Below are 15,550 nucleotides of genomic sequence, written 5' to 3'. Positions count from 1 at the left end.
ATTTCCAGGTTGTATCACAACTAAACGTCACTGAAATTCACGGTTCGATACAACAATATATGGGACCTTGGAAATGATAGCGTTACTCAACCCTTGAAAGCGTTTGAAGGCGTCCATTTATCAACCGGATTTACCTCCAAATGCTTGTTGTGCCTCTTCCGAAATTAGGGAAACCCTTTCCAATAAAACCGGACTTACTGCTTGGCCGCGGCACAATATTTGTAAAAATGACTTTGATTTGCAGAACTAATTAGGGTTTGTTATGTGTACCTATTACAGTAATAAAATTGTCAGCATCATTAATTATTGCCAGCCAAGAGTCAACCATCCTCACAATGTATGAAGTTATACTGTGAAAGAAAGAAAGAGGATCTTTATATGAACGATAAGTTCCAGAGGTCGCTATAAATAATATAATTATCGGCACTTTCATTGTGTGTGTGCGTCTGGCTATAGGTGAGATATGTTGAGAACGGCTAACGTGATAAGATTCAAATTTGATACAAACATTTTATTCTGTAGTGAAAAATAGTGCGAGAGATTTAATTAAAGGCTATGCATAATTAATGCAAATTCTATTACCTGATCTGAATATCTTGTAGTGCACTGCATTTACCGATGATTGATAATAATCCTGAACAAGTTTAATCGGTTGATATGACGGCAATAAATATGATTAAATACCCCACTATATCATTTTGATAACCACAGAGCCTACAGTTAACATACTGATTTACAAAAAGAAAATTAAAAAATTAAAAGGGCCTTGTTCAACAATTTTATTTAATTGATATGTCAATGAACCACTATGAAGGACATATGTTATCTATCTATGAATGTTACTTCGTCATAAAGCTCACTTTGAGCTACCCGACATACAGAAATGAAGTGCTGACAACAGTTAGTACAGCATAATGATACGACTCTACCCGTAAATCAAGGTGTCAAGACATGTACATCCCGAAATTTCACAGTCTAGACCAGTTATCATTGTTTTGCATCTTTATTTCCAGTTAAAATTGTGTTATACGACTTAAAGATTTTGTTTCAGCTTGAGATAAAATTCACCTCTGCGACAAATATTTGGACTACCAAAATGTAATAATACTATTTTAGTTCAGCTCTTGTGGGAACTCATTATGAAGCTCATGGAACTACAAGTTTTCACTGATTTATTGTTTTGGAAATGAAATTATAAATTTTTATACACAGTGATAATACAAGAGTAGAGGTCATTCTTTGGCATAGTTACACAAGGTATTTACCGATCGCACGTCAGAATTCTGAAATTGTTCTCTCTGTGAACTCTGCAATCTTTATTATACTGAACCGCTGAAACTTATTCAACCTTTTCTTTGTCTGAGGTTGATACCCTTATAAATCGTGCCTTAGGTACCTAGTGTGTGGCCCTGTCATTCTCTGCTCTATAAATAATTATATCATGGTCATTGACTGTGTGACCCTGAGATAATATTTCTTTATGACCTGGAGGGTTTAGGCTAAATATTGCCTCACGAAGTCTGAACTTATCCAAGTAATGTTTGTTAACGGCACGGTGATTAATTGCTTTGACCATACAAATGATTAAATAGTGACTGAAGGGAAAACGTTCCACGGACGGAGAGAGTTACTTAATGGCCTGCATTTCAGTTGTTTTGGGCGAAAAGTTTTCCCATGAATCGTTGTTATTATTTCAGGTAAATTTCGTTTGTAATTGGTAGTAAAATTTGTTCGGTGTTGCAATTTGAGCTACGGTAAGTGTTAGGATATAGGGAAACATGTTTGAATACAATCAACATCACGAGGTGCAGCTATACAAAGGTTTGGTTTGTGTCTTCGGAGATATGCAAAATGGATTTGTTTGTTGTCAAGCACTGATCACGATTGTATGAATCAACGAACATAGGTCACAGGCATCCTAAATATATACATACACACACACACACACACACACACACACATATATATATACATATATATATATATATATATATATATATATATATATATATATATATATATATATATATATATATATATATATATATATATATATATATATATATATATATATATATATATATATATATATATATTATATATATATATATATATATATATATATATATATATATAATATATATACATCAAGTATATATTACTCGAGTTTCACGCATACAAGCTATCGTCAGTTAGGTATATTTTATTCTCTGAAATTTGCTTCAGATGCTTACATAAAAGTATCAGGTTGGGTCGAACCATTTGTGTGGTGGGTTGGATTGAAATTTGACAAGTAAAATTTGTTTTTGTATCGGCACTTGGAGACCAACTCGGAACGCTTGTTTAAAAGGCTGGATTTATTTGCATTAATTATTAATAGCTTTTCTGTAAGACAAAGGTTGCATTTCTTACAAACCATTTAGTATATCATGGTCAATCCTATCGATATGATTGATCATGATGGTTTTTCCTTGGATTTCAAGTGACAGACATACTTTGATAACTCTGTGCTGTTGGCGTATGCCTTGCTTCGCAAAGATTGGATATGATTTGCATAGCATGAAATGATCCCTGTTACTCAAGTTTCATGCACCTTGCAATCTTCAGGCAGAAGAAGTAAAAGGATTCTTACTTAGATCTACACTCTCAGTTATATGTTCGGGATGTACCATTCTATAAGTAGGTGGTGTTAAATTTTATAAATAATATTTGTTTTAGTGGCGACATTTTGAGACTAACTCACAGCGTTAACAGCGTAGATTTGTCAGCACTGATAATGTGTAGCTTTCCTGATATACAGAGATAACATCGCTTTCTTATGTATCTTATGTTAGAGCACAGAGAAACATAAACACGCAACACTTGCATGCCTTTTGTTCCATGGTCGTCTCGGTAGACTATTGGCTTTTCATATTAAAATGAGCTTCAAAGGTGTTAAACGTTTTGGAGGCTTTGTTTGTGGTTGATAATTACACGAGATTATGCGAAAAATACGACGAGATGGCATCGTACTGCCAGTCGCGTAGCAACCATAGTTACTTTGTGAGCTCTCAGGCCAGAAACACTGCTTCACGCCAATCAAAACATAACACGCCAGCAGTTTCATAAACATGTCGTTCCTTGACGCACGTGTAAAAGACGGTATGACTGACCGTAAACCATTGAGTAAAACCAGACAGTATCGATAAAAGACTTTCAAATTTGGTTCAAACACACTCATTATATATTCATAAAAATATGAGAGGAATTTTTAAAACGGTAAAACTCACTTTCCTGAAGCTCAAAACACTCCCGTTTTTGCCAGCACGTCAATTCCGCTCAGCACCACACGACAACAACAACACAAACTTTGCCGAACATACTTTCGCTTAACAATTGGCGAAAATCCGAAAATTACCAAAGGATGCATGGTCGGCACTCTTCGGAAAAGAGAGGCGAGAGCAACCTGAGGCGAGGCGAACATGGATGGGTTACGTAACCGCTTCACGCCTTAAACAATACCCGTTGCGACTCTATGTTCCTCTGTGGTTAGAGTAACTCGATGCTTTGTCAATAATTGACCTTTGGTCCTTTTGTTTTAAGGACCAGGTGAACATGGATAGCTCTGTGCAGTGCCGACACCATTCATTACGGAACGATTGCATGAAACTAGCGAAGCTCGTCTTGAAGGTGTTATCATTGAGGCTGATGTAAACCTCCGCGTTGTCCCCGTTGATACCTTGGCCTTCTAAACCACACCTTTGACTTAAGAGTTACCCTTTAAGGGGCATGCAGACTTGTCCCGGCGATTACATGTACAAACAGCTGGTCGATCTTTACGTTGGTCCCCGGTGATTACCATACGATTTGATATTATTAGCCATATTCTACATACATAATTAGAGAGCGCACTCATGTTGGCAGCCTCAAGTTTATGCTCCAAGTCGTCCAGGATTTTGCCTTCATTTACGATATTCTTTTAACTTCGCCAAAGAATACCGCTTTTGTGACAACCAGAGACGCTAGTGGGACCAGTGGCTTTCTTAAATCTGACACATTTATATTGATACAGCTATCAAGAATATCTTAGTGACTTCCGCCACAGAACTTGAACTTGGCAGCCCAGCAGCTGCACAGTAACGTATTATTTATGCGTACTCTTCTGTAAATAACAACAACCGGTAAGGAATGTAGTATAGCAGACAACTTTTACAATTCATTGACACTTCTTTAAACTCAAGACTGCCTTTATCGATTTGGAAACTATCCAATCCTTGAACCTTTAGCGGAAATCATCTACACACTACACACATATACCAGAGCTGGTATCAGTAGATTCAGGAATATAAAACAGTTATTTTCAAGAAAATGGCGAAATACAAAGATTGAATTAGTTCACAAAGAAATTTGGAAAGAAGAATCCAGACAAGTCAGTCAACTTATAGAGGCAGCCACTTGATTGAAGAAAACTCAGCCGATTAGAAAGCATCATTCCGCACAATTTCAATCTGGTCTGGTAACACCCATAACAATGTTTTACCAAGTCATACTTCAATTCCAGAACTGCTGAACAACTGTCAATTTTTCATAAACAAGATTGCCGAAATTCGAGCATCCTTGAATGTCATGGAAACTACCACAATTTATACAGGATTAGACTCACCTGTTACTTCTGTATTGACAATTTTCGTCTTTCCAGTAATGATGAAATTCGCAAAATAATCTTCAGTCCACCTACAAAATCATGTGATCTGGACCCCATCCCATCATCACTACTGAAGCAGTGTATTAACGTTCTTCTACCATTGATAACATTGTCAACATTTCTCTAAAGAAAGGCGTTGTTCCAGATTCCTTCAAGACCGCACTTGTGAATCACGCCATCACTAATAATTAATTAATAATGATTAATTCGATACTAACATTCTGAAAAATTATCGCCCGGTTTCTAATCTGCCATTTATCTCGAAAGTCATGGGAAAAGGAAATAGTCAAAAATGTATATTAATTACAGTTGACATCGTCAACTTCTACCGTACCTATCGATCTCGGAAAATCTCTTACGCAAATCGCTTGATTTTGCGAGGGAATACACTGCAATTTCTGATGAAATAATCATAATCAACTCGAGAAAGACCCTTCCTTTTGACGAGCATGACACCCTGGATTAAAAGAAAGAATAAGGATTTATTCGATGTCGCAATGGGGAGCTTCGACGGAGCTGAAATACGCGAATACGTGGGTCTGTATATCCTTAGCACACTCGCCAAGAAATATGATAGAGATCTAATCGGCCTATACCAGGATGACGGGCTCGGTGTACTCAAGAATACCACAGCCAGCAAGGCAGAAATATTACAAAGGAAATTACTAAGGTATTTCATGATATTGGGCTGAAGATCAAAATTGAGACAAACCAGAACTTCTTGGACATGGCATTTAATCTAAAAGTTTAAATCAAATATGGGGTGCACTAGGAGGTCTCCCCCGTCGCCGGATATAGCAGATATTACATTTCCCGAGACAGAAATGAGAATAATACAGAAACACAAACAACAAATACCAACCTGGCTGAGGTTCAGGGACGAAAGGTTAAAGCAATGAAATTCGGTTTCTTCACCTCGATAAAGTTTGTATGTGCGATGTGTGATAGTGAGCATGCGTGTGTGAGTGCTTCATGAACTGTACAACGTGTGGAGTGGTCTCAGTCAGAAAAATGTAATAACTTAGCCGGCTATTGAACCACTCTTTTTGGGAGTGGAGATTTAGCCGAGCGGTTCTCTCTGTGGCCTCTCCGCTAGGCGACTGATGCCGTATGTTGTGGGTTCGAACCCGATTGAAAACTAGCCGTATTTTCTACCCTGGGTTGGTAACTCTGCTGGTGGACAGAATTGTCCCCGAGGTTATCGTTCGCCCAGTTAAAGCGATGAAATTCGTTTCTTCGCTTCGATAAAGTTTGTATGTGCGATGTGTGATAGTGAGCATGCGTGTGTGAGTGCTTCACGAACTCTACAACGTGTGGAGCGGTCTCAGTCAGAAAAATGTAACAACTTAGCCGGCTATGCCGTATGTTGTGGGTTCGAACCCGATTGAAAACTAGCCATATTTTCTACCCTGGGTTGGTAACTCTGCTGGTGGACAGAATTGTCCCCGAGGTTATCGTTCGCCCACTCAAAGCGATGAAATTCGTTTCTTCGCCTCGATAAAGTTTGTATGTGCGATGTGTGATACTGAGCATGAGTGAGTGCTTCATGAACTCCACAACGTGTGGAGCGGTCTCAGTCGGAAAAATGTAACAACTTAGCCGGCTATTGAACCACTCTTTTTTGGGAGTGGAGATTTAGCCGAGCGGTTCTCTCTGTGGCCTCTCCGCTAGGCGACTGATGCCGTATGTTGTGGGTTCGAACCCGATTGAAAACTAGCCGTATTTCATTGGAACACAACACGAACTCAATGAATTCATATCAAACATCAACAAAATGCATCCTACTTTCAAATCTTTGTTTTAAAACTCGTCTAAATCACATATTTAGACCTGACTATCTACAAAGGTCGTCGATACAACAAAAAGAACATTCTCGACACCAAAGCACACATAAAACCAACAGATACATTCCAGTTCTTACAGAGAAACTCATGCCACCCGGCAGCAACATTCAAAGGTCTGATCAGAGGTGAAACATTACGATACATCAGAAAATGCAACAACGAAACAGATTTTACACAGAAAGTCACACAATTAGTGAAAAATTACAAGACTGAAAATATAAAAATATCGCAATTATACGGTGTCGGTCACATTATAATCAGAATCGGCACATACCAGTATGGGTACTAGAGATCAACAGTAATTGTTGTTTCTATCTGTTCAGTGCAGGAAAATTCTACGTTGATGTTATGACGATGGTTTCTGCACAGTACAACCAGAAAAACAACAAGAAATATTTAAACTAGAAAAACAAGAATGACAAAAGTAAATAACATCTGAAGGTACTGGAGGTCAACTTTAGCATGCAACATGCATAGCAAAACCAGCTAGTCCCTCTTAGTTTGAGCAGGTCTGTTAATATGTAACAGTTCATAAACAATGATAGGAAATAACTCAAGGTAAATGGAGTAGCCTGTTTTGAGTCACTGGCATGCCACCACTTCTGCACATTTGCAGGATTTCCCTATTTCTTACCTCATTTGCACATTTTTACCACTTACTTGTTCGTTTGAACAACGTTACATCTCAACCCCTGCATCTACCTGTACACCAAATACTGAGATGGTAGCTTTGGCGGTATGGGAGCTTTTGCGTGTGACGGACATACATCCGCACATACATACCCACATACATACATACTGACAGACATGCAGACGCCACCGACTCACTATATAAGCTCTTTTGGGTATTTATATACATATCAAATATGAGCTAAAATAAAATAGAACGCATTATCAGAGAAACAGATCATAAAAGTAGAAAAAGACAGCTTGAACAACAAAAAGAAAGAAAGAACGCCACCAAAAATACAATAGCCTTCATAACAATATATAGCCCGTACATCGAAACGACAAAAATCAAGCAAGCCCTGACAGAAAACTGGAGTGAACTTGCAAAAGACGAAACACAAAAAAACTGTTCCAAAATCAACCAATAATCGCATATAGAAGGAACAGAAATATACACGTATAAGCGCCAGACTTCACAAAAACGACAACAGCTCGAGCTCAGGTTCAAACGAACCTACACAAACACAACAAGACCAAAGAGTCATTCTAGCTTCCCTACTTGAACAACAAAAGTAAGTGGAACATTATACTACCAAATAAAAACAATCAACCATTCAAAACGTCTCACGAATCAAAAATGAATTTTAAGCGACTGATGAAGAAAACTCTGTTTTCAAAACGTTGCGCCAAAGGATCGCTGTGTCACACTAGTCTCTCCGCTCCATTGCGAAGTAACATCAAGACACGTAGATTACGGGTACATCTCGCCATGGCTAAGCAATGTTTTAAAACAAAACATGACATACACTTATATCATACACACTTTCATACACAAAACGCAAACAACCCAAATATGAACGATGTACGATGTGTGGAGTTGCTTTCCCTTTACTACCTAACCTCGGAAATTGTGAAAATCCACATGAGCAACATGTTCCGGACGAAGAATGTGACAGTGATTATTTTTAATACATGTATAAATATGCATATTATGGGACTTATGATCACTTGCCTATAATCTAAATATGGTACATGGATTCCTAAACCACTAAAACACGGTGGTAAACACAGACATCACTAGTCTAGGTTTAATATTTAAGTAGTTTTGGCCATTTTAAGTATATGGCGGCCATCTTGGACGCCATCTTGAAAATGACACGTTTCCGGTGGTCAGATTTTGATAGATTTTTACTGTGTATAATAAACCATTGAGAAACCTTTTGTAGCAATTTTTTAGAGTAAGGTCTATTATTTCATAAATGCAGCCGACTAACCCGTGGAAAAAGACATTAACAATACCATACCAACTGTCTCCGTGTTTCATCTATCGCACATCGTCTGCTTCTTTTGTGGTATTTTATAAGTGGCGAATTATTTGGTAGGTTACTCAGTCGCTTGTTGTCCGATACACGCTGGCCCGCCGTGATGCAGTTAACACCGTGATACACGCCGGTCGGCCGGCGGCGTAATGTAGTAAACACGGTGTTTACCCCAGCATGGCTGACCAGCGTGTTTCGGAAAACAAGCGGCTGAGCTACTTTATAATTGTTAGAGCCTATCATTACTTTATTATTTGATAAATGTACGTTCATTATTGTCACCAGGCAGTTTTTTACACTGCCATCCAATTCAGATATTTTCTATCACTGTGTAAGAGAATTTATTGGGGTAATGCGTCCCCCGTGCTAAAATCAGCGGAGTCCGGGTGGGTCTCCCTTGCTGGTTCCACATCGGCCATAGCCAGTGCCTTCGCAATGGTGCCTGGAGATCCTTTCGTCTCGTTTTCTGGCGGTGCCTTTTGGAAAGATTAAGCATTTATATACATCATATAAGTCAGAAACAGCCCCATTAGAGACACGATTCGAGCAAATTTGAGTGATATCTTGATCTAAGAAAATAAATCTTTTGAACGAGACTGTGCTTTAAAAGTCAAGGGGCATGTGTACCAACAGTAGCCAGACGGACCAGCACTCTTGTTGTCTTTGTAAAAGTACTCTAGTTATTACCACTCCCCGTGCACTTTTGTACACGCGCTTGTTTATTTACAAAAACACAGGGTGTTTATTTGATAGCAAACATTGTCTACACTTCGGTATTGTCATTGTACTAAGTGTCTAGCAGCCGAGTTTGTGCTAAGGGGTTTTCTCATGCAACACCTAAATAATACTAAATACTAATAAACAAATCATAGTGATAACAACGATCTGCCTGACCCGGGTATGCTTTATTTCTTTTAAGGACGGCGTTGATGAGCGAAGAGTCGACTTCAAATTAAATCTGGCAAAATTCGAAAGCTTGAGCTTGCGCAGCGAGTCAAAGGACTTGCTACAAAAGAAACAGCCTATGGCTATGGGGCATGGGAGCTCTGGACCAGAAAACGTTGAATCACAACAGATATCGCGCGCATTGAGTGATAGAGAGACTGTGAGTGCATCAAACCCTCCCTCAGATCTCAAGAAAATGTCGGAATTGTCTGGAATTGCCAGTACACAGAAAAGGGTTGAGGAAGGCAGCTTTGTCGGTACTAAAATGAGAGGTAGGACTCTCTTATTTGAACATATTGGTACACAATTTTGATAGACAATGTTGCTTTTTAGTGTACTGTATGCCTTTACAGAATGAATTTGCCATTGATATTATGAAGGTGGAGGTGGTGTTTCGAAGTAATAAACTATAGATTCCAGTCTCAATCGCCTTCATTTTTATAGGAGTATGTGATTTCAAGGTAGGAGGGCTTTATGAAGTCTTGTAATTGCAAGATCTTGTTATCGCAGATTATTGAAATATTCTGTATAGAAAAGTTGGAAAACGGTATTGAAAGACAGAGCAAGATATATTTTATGTTAATTTGATGCTCGTTTAATTTCGAAATCTTCACTGGAGTTGGTTGAAAAGATTTTTTCGTCTTAACTCTATGTTTAATTTAGTGATTTCGGCACACGTGCGAAATGATAGCCATTTCAGTCCACTTTCTCTTGAGCGCATTATTTCATGAACGGGTTGGGCAAAAATCACAGTAACATTTTTCAGACAAATGAATGAACCTCGTCAAAGTAACAGCACTCCAGGAAGATAGCTATAGAATCATTTGGATTTAACTTGAATTTTCTGATTCGTTGACAACAGAAGCAGCTTTCTCGGACAAATCCGCGCCTCCCCTTGTCCCAGAAGACATAAACGCGACAGGCAATTCAGCTAACGACAGAGACAGAGACGAAGCCATGTATGAAAGGAAACCTTCAACTTATGCTGAGCGTATCAAGGTAACTGCCGATGTATTAACTTGTCTGCAAGGAGAGAAATGGCGAAGATTTACGGATCGATTACGACAGCGCTACCCTGACGTTATGGTGGACGTTGACACCGAACAAGAAGAGGTACTGGTGGTTGTAAAGTCCGACCCAAGATCACTAGACGCCTGTGTTGAGGAAGTCAAAGAATTTATAGGCTTTAATTGTGTCATCGAAGAGTTCATTGAAGAGGATGCCGGAAAGTTAAAGTACATTTTTCTGAAGCGGGCTGACATCATCGGCAACATTAACCATGGTGGCGCTATAACAGATGACGCCATTAGCAGGCATAAACGGGGGCCTATACCCGGCATACTTATAAGAGCACCTTCGGCATACATTTATGAATTGGCAAATATGGTGAAGGACAAAATTCAAAACATCGTGACCGATGAACAAACCATTTATGAGCCAGGTATTGCAGATTTGCTTTGTGTTCACAGAGGTACTAGCCCATTACGTTACATAGAGAAAATGTGCAAATGCACGATAGAGGTGACTAGGTCATCGTATCAAGAGAAGGATGACACGCCAATCAAGGGAATGAGGATTAAAACTTCCAAGCTCAACCAACCACAGCTCAAATGGTCTTGTTTGACTGAAGGAGGTTTTGAAATAAAGGTTCGTCACGGTGATATTACGAAGGTGCCAGCAGCTGCTATTGTCAACGTAACCGATGAAAACCTAAGTTATCAAATCGGAGTAGCAAGAGCCATCGTCGATGCCGGTATGTTATTCCACCTTATCATATACCCATGCCCATATTGCTACATCCTAGTGACGTTCAACGTAAAATATCAGCCGTGATATTTCACGGTAAACGTCGAGATATGCACGATGAACGTCATCAGTTTTAGACCTTTCCCGAACTACATTAGCAGTTTGTGGGTAAACAACGTAAACAACAAAATGGCTGCCGCTCCCCGCCTGCGAAGCGATGTCGCCGACGTAATTTTGAAGGGCTTCAAGGAACACGGGTATTTCTGGTTGCAAAATACGGAAATATCACGTTGAGTCTTGAAATGTTTTCCCATGGTATTTTTTTTGGTCAAGTTCTAGCAAACATTCTGCCGTTCGCACGGCGCCGGAACTGTGCACGGTCTCCCCCGAACAGGTAGTGAGCGCGTGGCGTGACAGCGATGTCGCGCGCGCGACGACTGTTGACATGGCAACTCTCAGGGTAAACTAACAAAATGGCGTCCCCTCTCCGCGCGAGCTCCGTGCCGTACGACGATCGAAATCAGGATAGATTTAAAGCTGAGCACAGTTTTTGATCGGTTACAATTGTAATAGCATATTGCACCTTAAACATTTCCTTGACGATTTTTGCATCCCGGTGTCTTTCTTCTTGGGTTTCATTGCGATATGGGCGACTTGCACTTGCAGCGATGTCGCGCGTGATGTTGACAGCTTTGTCGTATACTTTATGAATGAAGCCTGTTCACATAAACATTCTGATATTTATGCGCAAGGCGTAATAAAGTAAAGCCTCAAAATTTAAGATTTTTCGTTCTATTAGTAAAATTATGGGCATGGGTATATGATAAATCGGTTATTACCCAATATCGCCTGTTCCTTGTGTCGTATCAGCATTCGTGTCATTTGTGCTGCGTCAGACACTCGACTTCGTCTCGTGTCTGACGCAGCACAAATGACACTCATACTGATACGACACAGGAACAGGCGATATTTGGTAAAAACCTCTAAATATTACGCATACGGCAACTTTGCGAAACTGATAGATTATGACATCATGACACATTTTATCACTTTTTAACACTACGAAATCTCAACAAAACATACTTTTCCCCCAAGGCTTCAAAATGAGCGTCCACAATTAGTACACCAGAAAAGAATTGGAATGTTTTTGAGAATGTTATACGTGTCTCCAAAGCCCATTCTACTTTATTGCAACTAAATACAAATCAGTAAATAGATAGATTTTTTCTCTCAAAGGTGGGAAGGAAATAACGCAAGAGATCAGCGCAATACTGGAACGTCACGGTGGGACTTTACAAGAGGGTTTCGTCGTGGCAACAAATCAAGGACGCTTGCAGTGCAAGAAAGTAGTCCACGTCGTTGGTCCCTTATGGCGACGTGGAGATGAGCGAAGTATCGATTTACTCAGAGAGACAGTAAAGAAAATCCTAGAAAAGGCCAATAAATACAGATATAAATCAGTTGCCATGCCCGCGATTCGTTCAAGGGCGTCTTGTTTTCCAATGGATCTTTGTGCAGATGTAATGATTGAGACATTGGGATTGTATTTCGAGACACAAAAGCCGAAGTATCTGAAGGAGGTTTGTCTTGTGGATGTATCTCATGACGCGTGTCAGCAATTCCACAATTCCCTTGTCCATCACTTTGGTCAACATAACGTGGTGTGTCACAGACATAAGGTATTGGAAGCAGGTTAGTAAAATCCTGTCTGCGATGAATTATCCCTTCATTTAATACTTTCTTTACTTTCAAGTTCTAATGTGTATCGGAAACACTCTAAAGGTGGTAGCGTTAGCGAGCATATCAATTATCGGCATTTACAATAACCATATAACGACAGACATTCAGGAATAAACGCCAAGAGTATATATACTTATGTTGATGAGAGTTTCTACCATTCAAACCATACCCATTATTAAAAATATGTGATTTTTCATCAATAATGTTACTGCTGATGTGAATGACGTTTACCGTGATCTGGTATAAAGGAACTCTAACAATCCTCAATTAGTTAAAACGTGATCGACCTTGTGTTCTTCTTTCATTCATGTCAATGACTTAGGCAACTCAGAACCCGTTTCAACGAAATCGAGAAGAGAGCAAAGTCATAATGCGGAAAGGCGAATTTCAAGAATTTTATCCTCCATCTGGGATCTGTCAGGGACAGCTGCATTAGAATCACAAATTACGGGTAAAGTGAAATAGCGTTGTACACAATCTCTAATTTTATTATGAGAACATTTCACATGTCATACATCAGCCAAACCTTACGTGCAAAACATTTAGACCCGATATAAGTTTAAGTTATATGTTCAGTTTTAGATAATGGCCCCATTAAAGTTTTTTCCTGAGATTACAATTGAGTATATCTCAAAAAACCAACTCAGAGCAATTAATGTTTTTTATTCATGTACTCTACTTTTATACTGCATTGAATAATGTACTCCCTTGGAAAATATTCAGATTCGGTATATAAAGATGCCTGACAGACTGACTGTGTCTGCAAGTGAGTATGTAAATATGAAAGTGTGTTATTCAGGGAGACAGTCATTAAGTCATTAAGTGAGAGAGTGAGTACACCCGTGGCCACTTTAGTGTTGATTAAGCCTGTCTGGTGCAAGCAGAAATTCTGTTTGTATAAACGAAACAAAGTGGTGATCGGTGTAATAAATGCAAGGTTCACTATCGGCACCCCACTGTTAGGATTGAGATAACGTTCTACTAAAATGTCTCGCCTGCCCAATTCAAATCGGTCACAACTGCACTGTAGACACGCTGTAAGTCTGCACTCCGACAGTGAACATCAATAACAACGGTCGCGAATACCATAGGGGCAAATCCTTCAGTGAGGACGTAGCAAGCTTGATTGTTCAAATATAAGAGATTGTGGTGGAATTCGGCACCTAGCGAGGTACCACGAGGAGCTTACAAAGAAACAAGCAAGCGTTTTAAGATAAGCGTGGAGGGAGCCAGAAAAGTTTGGAAGAGATGAACATGTATGAGGACAAGTTCTTTTCAACCGGGATGAGAAAAGTGTTGTTCATATGGTTACACACATGTGAATACATGTACATGTATAATGCTACCCCGACTGTACTTTACTCTTACCTTTTCTCTCGTACCAAGTGAAATTGGAGTACGTTTAATCACGGTTTGTAGGAAAGAAACACGGCTTAGTGCAAATGAATGTTTACTTCGAAAGTTTTGCAGGCAAGACGGGCGATGTTTGTAATTTAATCGCTAACATTTTCAAAGTGGCATTTTCTCAATTCCCGCGTCTGAACAGAGTCTGAACACCGCACTTGCGATACACGCTGTAGTATCGTTGGTATTCATTCACTGCAATATTGAAATCGGCACAAAATGTGTGATGTTCTCTAACACTGACTGCGTTTGAAACACATGAATTTTAGCAGATACTGAGTACTGATAGGGCAAATGCTGTGGTCAACATCATTTGTATACAGTGTATTTTATAATCACTCCCTAATTTCAGGCTAATCGGCATGTCCATGGGGTACCGATAGTAGGATCATTATTACCACTGATACAGGGTAAAGTAACCGTTTTATCACCCTTCTGCAGACAGAATTTCTGCTTGTACCAGACAGGCTTGATCAACACTAAAGTGGCCACGGGTGTAAGTGGATCGATCAGTGGATGAGTGAGTACATAGATGGTTAAGGGACAAGAAAGGTAGTCGTCAGCCTCTCAGTCAGCCAGTCAGTAATTCAGTAAGCAGGCAAGCATGTGGTCAAAAAAGCAAGAAAGCAAAAAATGTAGATGGCAAGGTAGGTATGGATATTTGCGGAGGAAGGTAGGCAGGGAGGAGGGGAGGAAGGTACATGTACACTAGGCAAATGCTAGTTGAATTGAAGGTCTGCATGCATATGCGTCTTGCTACTACACTTTTACCTTGATTCAAAAGACTAAGATCTTTTCTTTGAATTTATAGAACGGACAAAGGACAGAAACCAAGCTGTCATTGTTAAAATCAACGCTGAATCACCTAAAACAATAAAAAATGCTAAGGTAGAACTTGACAAATTCATCGAAGATAACACTATAACAGTGGTAAGTATGTGTCATGAAGACTTTAATCTTTCTTAGTTCATGTTTACTTCTTCACTTGATTTTAAGTATCATTTTTGCTGCATGTAATGCCGTACTTGACATCCATTGTACTTTATTTATCCATTGTTACTGCCCTTACAATGTTTTATTCTGTTGTCCTAGGCCGGTAAGTTTTTGCGGACTTAAATCAGATGAATGTGTCCTCGAGTTCACGTTTTCATCAATATTGATATCCCGTTCTGAAACATGTACGAATTTTAGTCCGAAAC

Source organism: Ptychodera flava, chromosome 10, assembly GCF_041260155.1.
Source record: "Ptychodera flava strain L36383 chromosome 10, AS_Pfla_20210202, whole genome shotgun sequence".
Lineage (NCBI taxonomy): Eukaryota > Metazoa > Hemichordata > Enteropneusta > Ptychoderidae > Ptychodera > Ptychodera flava.
This window is presented reverse-complemented; position numbering follows the sequence as displayed.